Below are 11,544 nucleotides of genomic sequence, written 5' to 3'. Positions count from 1 at the left end.
GGGACAAATACCATATGATCTCACCTTTAACTGGAACATAAGCAACAAAAGAAAAAGCAAACAAAATATAACCAGAGACATTGAAGTTAAGAACAATCTAACAATAGACAGAGGGGAGTGGGGAGGGGATAGTGGGGAGAGGAGTTTACAGGAGCCACTATAAAGGACACATGGACAAAATCAGGGGGAGGGGGTAGGTGGGGGAGGGAGGTGGGGTTGGCTGGGGTGGGGTGGAGGGATGGGAAGAAAATGCAGACAACTGTAACTGAATAACAATAAAATTTTTTTTAAAAAGACTAAAGACATAAGTGAGTACTGGTACGCAAAGGTACACAAGCATGACATTTCACTGGCAACAGAGGTACCCCCCATCTAGTGTTGCTTAGTCCTTTCTTATAAAGTTATATTGAATTTTTATATTGAAACCTGAAACCAAATGAAACTTTTTTGATGCAGGGTTTATTTCTGGAGGTTTGGGGTTTGTCTATAAACTCCAAATCCATGTGTGGTTCATAGAAAATGTTGGTAAGACTCAGTCAGCTTTTAGAAAGCATGGATAGAATTTCAAGCAATTAGGAACAAGAGAATGAATGTGTTTTGTTTACTTTAGACCAAGTTCTGTGGATTTTGAATTTAGAATTGAACAATTGGGGTTTAAGTTCTATTCACGGGGAAAACATGACTTCCTAGTGGAAAGAAAAGACCAGAAGAAAACAACTTTTACTTTGGAAAAATATAAAATTGGTCATGCATGGACTCTGGAACAAAGCATAGTGGTTGAAAAGTGGTTGCCTGAGAGGAATTTAAAGAAATTGTGTAATAGAGTATGTTACTGCTGGTTGTTATTCTCCCTATTGAAGTGAATTCCCAGAAACTATAAGAGGTGTCGACACACACAGTCTTCTTGTTGAGGAAGAAAATGTTAACATAAGCCATATATTAATGGACAAAATTCAGCAAGTTGTTTTTAAAATAAACAACTGAATGTTTTTAAAAGCAAACAGTTAATGCATTGTCTCAATTCAGCTGATTGTATTCCAAGTAATAAGTTCCTGGGAGGTAAATGAATGAACTCATTATTCTCATCATTTCTGAGCAGGAAGTCTGCAATTTGGTGTTGAGTCAAATCCATGTGTGTGCTGTTTGATAGTGTCAGCCTTACAACCTTAAAGCTTAGACAACTACAACCAAGACCAGGGCTGATTCACCCAATGAAGAAAACCCTGACTATTATATATTTGTGAGCTGATGTTTTTCCTTTTTGGCATTTCATCAATTTTGATTGGAAGGCTTCATGGAAGAAGTGAATCTACAAGAGGTACGGCTAAAAAAAAAAAAGATAAACTGGCATAGTAAGAGAAAAAAATAACTTCTTCCAATTATGTGAAGAGAGTGTAAAGAGGTATGGATCACAAATGTCAGAGGATGTAGTTAAGGGTGATTAAGTCCCAGACCCGGGAAGATGAAGAGAGAGATTTGGCAACAAGAAGATTTCTGCCATGGCTTATATTCAGTATTGGACTCTCTTTTGCTAGAAAAACACATTTTTAAATTAAGGATAGAAATATTTGTAAAAATTCAAACAGACTATTAAATCTAAAACTCTTGAAATCAGTTCTACGCCTCAAAATACAGCCAGATCCTTCTCTCCCAGGAGAAAAATAGGAGATTTCTAGAGAAGAGTTTTGGACTAACCTGGCCTGTAAGGGGGATTCATTTGTTAACAAACCCAGATCAATTCTAAAGCCAGTGAGGTCTGGTTTTCAAATAAACCTGGACGGGGTGAAAGGTTGGGATGAAAGCCATCAGAAACCTGCAAACAGGTGAAAGTTAACAAAGCAGGATAATTTGAATTGATTTTTAAGACTTCCCCCAACCCAACTTTGGAGGAGCCAACTGAAACCCTGAATGGTTTTGTTCCAGATTTGGAATTGTTTAAATAAGTTTGCCTGCAAACACCCAAGGAAACAAAATGTCATGTTTTGTGAAACATTGCTTAATTTGAAAGCTATATCCTGAAAAGACCCAGACTTAACCCGGGTTCATAAAAAGTATTGGAAAGTTTTACATTTTTTTAAGCTGAATGACTTGTATGCAAATTGAAGAACTTTGCTTTTTTGTGAGGGGGGGAGGGTAGTTTAATTTAATTCAGATTTCATGACTTCTATATTTTAATTCAATAACAGGGGGTGAAAGGCTTAGAAAAGCTGGGAAGAAGACAGTAATTGAAATAAAAGGTAGAATTAATAATCAAAAAATTCCCTGCTTGAATAATTCAAACTCCCAAGCAGATACAAATTCAGGAAAAAAAAAAAGAATTCTAAACAGAGAACCTTTGTTACAATTTCATCTAAGAGGCAGATGGCAACAAAACTCCAGCCTGGAAAATATGAAAGGATTGAGGAAAAAAAAAAAAACCTCCTCCAGTCTGTCCAGTCTACCACTTTGTCCTCATTATTTCTCTAAACAGATTATGTTAAGGTCCCAATAGTATAACTAAGTATAATCATCTGAACCCAGCAATGATAAAGAAAAGTCAGGAGGGGTATGGAAAGAAGATGATAAACTCAGGGATTAATTGAGAACTTGGGACTCAATATATTTTTATTCTTAGGCAAAATCAGTAAACTGCAATTAAACTGTAAATTTACTGAAGACCATGACAGTGGTTTCTCTACCCTTTTTTAAATACCCAAGGTATCTAACAGTGTGTTAGCTAGAAAGTAGGTTCTGACAAGTTCATGCTCTTAAAGATGCCTTTAAAATATATCAATCCAAATATATGGATAAAATATATCCACAGAAATGATCTAGAAAAAAATCATCAATCCAAAAGCAATGACCAACCATCACATCAATTTCCCATTAACAGGAACCAGAGCTCTTTGGAAAAATAGCTGATTCCCAGTCAGTGGGGAAAAATATAAAATGTGCTCTTGAAGAACTGTATCATTCCAGAAATAAAGGAAGCTATCAAATTATATTATGAGCATAATAAGAATTCAGGAACCAACTTGAATAGGCTTATAGTGGGTTAAGATAAGACAATGTGAGCATTGGTAACATAATAAAGCCAATGGATTGAAACACAGGAAATATGTTTAAATCCCTGAGTTCATAATATTACCCAAAAGGCTATCATTGGTCATCTTTGAAGAATATTAGAAAACCAAGCCACTATTTTGAAAACTGGAAAGTAATAAGAAGAGCTCAAGCATTTAGTTGTTAATGTACACTCTGGCATAGTGACCAATATTAGAGGGTATGAAGGAGAAAGCAAAGGATGCAGCACTCAAAATTAGCAAGCTAATCTTATAAAATATGGAAGATGAAGTAAGAAGTCCAAGTGCTAAAAAGGAATAAAAACAAATAAAATTTTCAAAAAATAGAAGTTCAAGGACTCTCCCTCACACAGCCTTTCACAATTCTTTTTTTTTAATTTTATTTATTTATTTATTTTTAGAGAGAGGGCAAGGGAAAGACTAAGAGAGAGAGAGAAACGTCAATGTGTGGTTGCCTCTTGAGCATCCCCTACTGGGGACCTGGCCGACAACCCAGGTATGTGCACTGACTGGCAATGTATTCTGTGACCCTTTGATTCACAGGACATCACTCAACCCACTGAGCCACACCAGCCACGGCTCCTTTCACAAAACTAACTACTTCTCCAGAGTCAACCCTATTAAGAGTTTTAGTGTTAATTTTTTTATTTGCTTACATATTTCTTTACATAAAATGAATTATACATAATATGTATGTATTAATCTTAAGTTTGCTCTTGGCAATCTTTCCACTTAATCTTTTAATAACTGTGTAGTGTTATGGATGTGCTATAATTTGTTTATTAACTCTCTTATTGATAAAAAACAGATTGTTTTGAGTTTTTTTATTCCAAACTCTGTTACCAGGGATATCTTTATTCATATGTCTCATTATAGATACACAATATTTATTTTAATGAAACAGTCTTTTTAATTTTTTATTATTGTTCAATTACAGTTACCCCCATTTTCCCCCATTACTCTCCCCTGCCCAACCCACCAACCACCCCATACTTTCTATTCACCCCACCCCCTGTTGTCTTTGTCCATGGGTCCATTTACATGTTCCTTGACTTGACTCTTCCCCTTCTTTCCCCCATTATCTCCATTCCCCCTCACCTCAATCATTGTCAGTTTGTTCTTTATTTCCAATTCTCTGGTTCTTTTCTGCTCACTTGTTTGTTTTGTTGATTAGGTTCTACTTATAGCTGAGATCATATGGTATTTGTCTTTCACCACCTGACTTATTTCACTTAGCATAATACTCTCCAGTTCCATCCATGCTGTTGCGAAAGGTAGGAGCTCCTCCATTCTTTCTGCTGTGTAGTATTACTCCACTGTGTAAGTGTACCACAGTTTTTCTTTTTTTTTTTTGCATTTTATTTTTTTATTTTTTAAGGGTTTGTTTTTTATTTTAATTTTGTATTGTTATTCAATTACAGTTGTATGCCTTTTCTCCCCATCCCTCCACCCCATCCCAGCTGAACCCACCTCCCTCCCCAACCTCCACCCTCCCCCTTGATTTTGTCCATGTATCCTTTATAGTAGTTCCTGAAAACCCCTCTCCTCATTGTCCCCTCGCCACTCCCCCCTAACCATTGTTAGACTGTTCTTAACTTCAATGTCTCTGGTTAAATTTACTTTTCTTTTTTCTTCTATTTATTGTGTTCCAGTTAAAGGTGAGATCATATGGTATTTGTCCCTCACCATCTGGCTTATTTCACTTAACATATTGCTCTCCAGTTCCATCCATGCTGTTACAAAGGGTATAAGCTCCTTCTTCTCTCTGCTGCATAGAATTCCATTGTGTAAATATACCATAGTTTTTGGATCCACTCGTTTGTTGATGGGCACTTAGGTTGCTTCCAGTACTTGGCTATTGTAAATTGTGCTGCTATGAACATTGGGGTGCACAGGTTCTTTTGGACTGGTGTTTCAGGGTTCTTAGGGTATAATCCCAGCAGCGGAATTGCTGGGTCAAAGGGCAGTTCCATTTTTAGTTTTCTGAGGAAATTCCATACTGTTTTCCACAGTGGCCTCACCAGTCTGCATTCCCACCAACAGTGCACTAGGGTTCCCTTTTCTCCACATCCTCTCCAACATTTGTTTGCTGATTTGTTTATGTTGGCCACCCTGACTGGTATGAGATGGTACCTCATTGTGTTTTAATTTGCATCTCTCTGATGGCTAGTGATGCTGAGCATCTTTTCATATGTCTCTGGGCCCTCTGTATGTCTTCCTTGGAGAAGTGTCTGTTCAAGTCCTTTGCCCATTTTTTAATTGGGTTGTTTGTCTTCCTGGAGTGCAGTCGTGTGAGTTCTTTATATATTTTGGAGATCAGGCCCTTGTCTTAGGTATCATTGGCAAATATGTTTTCCCATACTGTTGGTTCTCTTTGTATTTTAATGCTGTTTTCTTTAGCCATGCAGAAGCTTTTTATTTTGATGAGGTCCCATTTGTTTATTCTTTCCTTTATATTCCTTGCTTTAGGGGACATGTCTGTGAGGAGGTTGCTGTGTGGAATGTCTGAGATTTTCCTACCAATGTTTTCCTCTAGGACTTTTATGGTGTTACGACTTATATTTAAGTCTTTTATCCATCTTGAGTTTATTTTTGTGTATGGCGTAAGTTGGTGATCGAGTTTCATTTTTTTGGTCTACCACAGTTTTTCATCCTCTCATTTACTGATGGGCACCTAGGCTGTTTCCAGCACTTGGCTATTGTAAATTTGGCTGCTATGAACACTGAGGTGCATAGATTCTTTTGAATTGGTGCTTCAGGATTCTTAGAGTATAATCCCAGCACTGGAATTGCAGGGTCGAAAGACAGTTCCATTTTTAGTTTCTTGAGGAAATTCCATACAGTTTTCCACAGTGGCTGCACCAGTCTGCATTCCCACCAACAGTGTACTAGGGTTCCCTTTTCTCTACATCCTTGACAGCACTTGTTTTTTTTCTTTTAGCATAATCAATAAAATATATTTATTATTTTTTTACTATTTTATTTTTTTATTGTTATTCAATTACAGTTGTATGCCTTTTCTCCCCATCCCTCCAACCCACCCCAGCTGAACTCACCTCCTTCCCCCATCTCCACCTCCCCCATCCTGTCCATGGGTCCTTCACAGTAGCTTCTGCAATCCCCTCCTCCCACCGTCCCCACCCCACTCCCCCCTGGCTATTGTTAGATTGTTCTTAACTTCAACTTGACAGCACTTGTTATTGTTGATTTGCTTATGATGGCCATTCTCACTGGTGTGAAGTGGTATCTCATTGTGGTTTTAATTTGCATCTCTCTGATGGCTAGCGACACTGAGCATCCTTTCAGATGTCTCTGGGCCTTAGGTATGTCCTCTTTGGAGAAGTGTCTGTTCGGGTCCTTTGCCCATGTTTTAATTGGATTGTTTGTCTTCCTGGTGTGGAGGAGTGTGAGTTCTTCACTTATTTTGGAGAAAAACCCCTTATCTGGCATCATTGGCAAATATGTTTTCCCATGTTGTTGGTTCCCTTTTCATTTTGCTGATGTTTTCTTTAGCCATGCAGAAGCTTCTTATTTTGATGAGATCCCATTTGTTTATTTTTTTTATGTCCCTTGTTCTAGAGGACATATCATGAAAATATTGCTGTGTGAAATATCTGAGATTTTCCTGCCTATGTTCTCCTAAAGGACCTTTATGGTGTCATGACTTATGTTTAAATATTTTATCCACCTTGAATTTATTTTTGTATATGGTATAAGTTGGTACTCAAGTTTCATTTTTTTGCATATAGCTGTCCAGTTCTCCCAACATCATTTGTTGAAGAGGCTATTTTTTCTCCATTTTATACTGCTATCCCCTTTGTCGAATATTAAGTGACCATAGATTTTTTGGTTTATTTCTAGGCTCTCTATTCAGTTCCATGTGTCTGTTCTTATGCCACTACCAGGCTGTTTTGATTGCAGTGGTCTCATAATTATGTTTGATATCAGGTATGTGATTCCTCCTACGTCTTTCTCAAAATTGATGCAGCTATTCAGGGTCATTTTTGGTTCAATATAAATTTTTGAAATGTTTCTTCTATATTTTTTAAATATGTCATTGATACTTTAATAGTTATTGCATTGAATCTATAAATTGCATTGGGTATTATGGACATTTTGATGATGATAATTCTTCCAATCCATGAACACAATATATGTTTCCATTTGTATGTGTCTTCCTTAATTTCTTCAGTGTTGTGTAGTTTTCTGAGTACAGGTTTATCTCCTTGGTTAAGCTTATTCCTAGGTATTTTATTTTTCTTGTTGCTATATCAAAAGGGATTTTTTTCCTGATTTCTGTTTCTGATATTTCATTGTTGGTGCACAAAAATGCCTTCGATTTCTGAATACTGACTTTGTATCCTGCTGTTTTGCCAAATTCATTTATTAGGTTGAGTAGTTTTTTGGTGGAGTCTACAGGATTTTCTATGTACACTATCATGTCATCTACAAACAATGACAGTTTTGTTTCCTCTTTTCCAATTTGGATGCCTTTTATTTCCTTTTCTTGTCTGATTGCTGTGGCTATCAACTTTTATGTTGAAAGGAAGTGGTAAAAGTGGAAAACCTTGTCTTCTTCCCATTGGCCATGATGTTGGCTGTAGGTCTCTTATATATGGCCTTTATTAGGTTGAGGAATGCTCCCTCTATTCCCACTTTGCTGAATGTTTTTATCATAAATGGGTGCTGTACCTTATCAAACGCTTTTCCTCATCTTGATGTGATCATGTTATTTTTATATTTGCTTTTGTTTGTGTGATGTATTACATTTATTGATTTGCAAATATTGTACCATCCTTGCATCCCTGGGATGAATCCCACTTGATCATGGTGTATAATTATTTTAACGTTTACCTGGTTTTGGGATTAGGATGACTCTGGCCTCATAAAAAGAGTTTGGGAGTCTTCCATCTTCTTGGATTTTTTGGAATAATTTGTGAAGGATAGGGGTTAGCTCTTCCTTAAATGCTCTGTAGAATTCTGTGAAACTGCCTGGTCTGGGACTTTTGTGTGTTGGAAACTTTTTGATTATTGTTTCCATTTCATCAGCTGTTATTGTTCTGCTCAGGCTTTCTGCTGCTTCTTTATTCAGTTATGGAAAATTATATTTTTCTAGAAATTTGTCCATTTCACCTAGGTTTTCAAATTTCTTGGCATATAGTTCTTTGTGGTAATTTCTTACAATCCTTTGTATTTCAGTGGTATCAGTTGTAATCTCTCCTCTTTCATTTCTGATTGTGTTTATTTGGGTCCTCTCTTTTTTTTTTTCGTGATTTGTTTGCTTATAAGCTTGTCGATTTTGTTTATCTTTTCAAAGAACCAGCTACTGGATTTATTGATCCTTAGACTTGTGCTTTTAGTCTCTATGTCATTTAACTCTGCTCTGATCTTGGTTATTTCCTTCTTTCTCTTTGCTTTGGGCTGTCTTTGTTGCTGGTCTCTAAGTTCTTGTAGATGTAGAGTTAGGTTGTTTATTTGAAATGTTTCTATCTTTTTAAGGTAGGCCTATATTGCTATGAACTTCCCTCTCAGGACTGCCGTCGCTGTGTCCCATAAGTTTTGGGTTGTTTTGAGTTCATTTTCATTTGTTTCCAGAGACATTTTTATTTCTTCCTTGATCTCATTTTTGACCACTCATTGTTTAATTGCATGCTATACAATCTCCATGAGTGTGAGTGTTTTCGAGTTTTTTCCTTGAGGTTGGTTTCTAGTTCTAGTCCCTTGTGGTCAGAGAAAATGCTTGTTATGATTTCAATTTTCTTGAATTTGTTGAGGCTTGTTTTGTGTCCTATCAGGTGGTCTATCTTTGAAAATGTTCCATATGCAGATGAAAAGAATGTGCATTTCGCTTCCTTGGGTTGAAAGGCTCTATATATATCAGTTAAGTTCATTTGATCTAGGACATTGTTCAATGCTGCAGTGTCTTTGGTGATATTTTGTTTGGAAGATCTGTCCATTTTTGACAGTGGGGTGTTGAAATCCCCTACTATAATTGTGTTGCTGTCAATATCTTTCTTGAAGTCCTCCAAGATTTTCTTTATGTATTCGGGTGCTCCTATGTTGGGTGCATATAGATTTACAATATTTGTGTCTTCTTGATGGATTCTTCCCTTGAGTATTATGAAGTGACCTTCTGGGTCTCTTTTTATGACCCCTTTTTTGAAGTCTATTTTGTCTGCTATGAGTATTGTTACCCCAGCTTTTTTTTTCCTGTCCATTTATTTTGAAAATGTGTTTCCAGCCCTTCCCTTCCAGTCTGTGTAGGTCTTTTGTTCTGATGTGGGTCTCTTGTAGGCAGCAAATGTGTGTGTCATGATTTCCTCAGTTATTTCTATACATTCAGCTATTCTATGTCTTTTGATTGGAGCATTTAATCCATTTACATTTAAGGTTATTATTAATAGGTACTTACTCATTGCCATTTTTTCATACATGTGTTTTTCTCTCTCACTCTTTTTCTTCCTGTTCTCAATGCAGTGCCTTTAGCATATCTTACAGGGATGGTTTTGTGGAGGTGTATACTTTTAGACTTCTTTTGTCTGTGAAGCTCATTATTTGTTCTTCCATTTTAATTGAGAGCCTTGCTGGGTAAAGTAGCCTCGGTTGCAGGCTTCTGGTTCTCATTACTTGGAATATTTCTTGCCATTCTCTTCTGGCTTGGAGCATTTCCATTGAGAAGTCAGTTGCTAACCTTATTGGGGCTCCCTTGTATGTTACTTCCTGTTTCTCCCTTGCTGCCTTTAAGATCCTCTCTTTGTCTTGGAATTTTGCCATTTTAATTATGATGTGTCTTGCAGTGGGCCTGTTTGGGTTCCTCTTGCTTGGGACTCTCTGTGTTTCTGGATTTGTGTGACTTTTTGTCTTATCAAATTAGGGAAATTTTCCATCATTACTTTTTCAAACAGGTTTTCTATCCCTTGCGCTTCTTCTTCTCCTTCTTGTATTCCTATCATATGGATATTATTACATTTCATGTTGTTTTGCAGCTCCCTTACCACCTCTTCATTCTTTCTGACTCTATTTTCCTTTATTCGCTCTATATGGGTGATTTTTTTCTACTTTGTCCTCCAACTCACTGATTCGATCCTCTGCTTCATCCAGCCTCTTTGTAATTGCTTCTAGTGTGATTTTATTTCTGAGATTTTATTGTTCATTTCTTCCTGGTTTTTGTTTATATTTCTATTTCCTTTTTCATGCTGATGTAATTCTCACTCAGATCCTTGTAGTTGTCTGTGAGTTTTTTGAGCATCCTTATAACCATTATTTTGAATTCTATATCTGATAGTTTGGTTACCTCCATTTTGTTTAACTCTTTTAGTAGGGAGTTTCCCATTCCTTTTGATTGCATGTTATTTTTTTGTCTCCCCATTTTAGGTGACTCTTTTTGTTTGTTTCTATGCTTCCTGATGTTTCACTTCGCTAGCTGTCTTTGTAGAGTGAACTTCTCTTATAGGAATTCTATGGGATTCAGTGGTCTCTTTCATCTCCTTGTCTAGACACTCTAGGTTTGCCTTTTGTGCTGTTTGTGTGGAGTCTCTTGTTGTACTTGGGTTTTTACCTTTTGGTGGTTCTTTTGTTGGTGGTTTCTCTCCTCCAGGAAGTATACTGATGTTCTCAGCTCCCACCTTATCTTATATGTGATCAGTGGTAGGGGGTAGGCAAAATGGATAAGACAGTGGGAGAGTATTTTATGGGGTTTAAAGTACCAGCAAGTAGAGAAGAGATAGGAGATTCTTTGAATAAGTATAGCATTAACTGTTATATTTCACCCAACTAGCCACTTTTTTGAAAAGTGAGAGAGAGATAAGATCCTTGTTAGAGGGGAGGAGGATTGTGAGCTGAATCCAGAAAACAGAGAGCTTGTGCAAGATTCGATGATGAGATATATTGAGAGTAAAGGATAGAAAGTAGGCATAGTGTGAGATAGAATAGAGTTAACCACAACAATAATAATGCTCAGGAATAAAGTGAAGTTGGCTAAGATCAGGGTGTGTTGCTGTGTAGTACATACAATTGTATGGAACAACAATTATTTATAATACTACTGGAACAAAAATAATATGACAAAAATATATGATCTGGATAACCAGAATAGAAAGTACACAATCAAGAGTAGTCTGTTATTAGAACATGAATGAGGTGAAAGAATGAAAATTAAAATACAATAAAGAGAGAATAAGGAAAACCAGTCAAACAATGCAATTAAACAGAGAAATAAAACAAGGAAAACTAAACATAAGGATGAAAAATTTAAAAAATACTAATAACATAAAAGTAGCAAAAATAATGAAGAAATAATAATAATTCACATAAACAATAAAATACCAGCTCTATGGGATAACAAAGTGACATTTGTCTCAGCTTCTAAGTTTTTGGGTTTAGCCTTGTGCTCCCCCTTTCGATCTGTCACTGGACCTTTCATAACTCCACATCCTATTGTCTCACTTGGGGGAAGAAAAAAAAAAAAGGAAAAAGAAGACAG

Source organism: Desmodus rotundus, chromosome 8 (genome assembly GCF_022682495.2).
Source record: "Desmodus rotundus isolate HL8 chromosome 8, HLdesRot8A.1, whole genome shotgun sequence".
NCBI classification, from domain to species: Eukaryota; Metazoa; Chordata; class Mammalia; order Chiroptera; family Phyllostomidae; genus Desmodus; species Desmodus rotundus.
The sequence above is the reverse complement of the archived record's forward strand: the minus strand, read 5'-3'. Positions refer to the sequence as shown.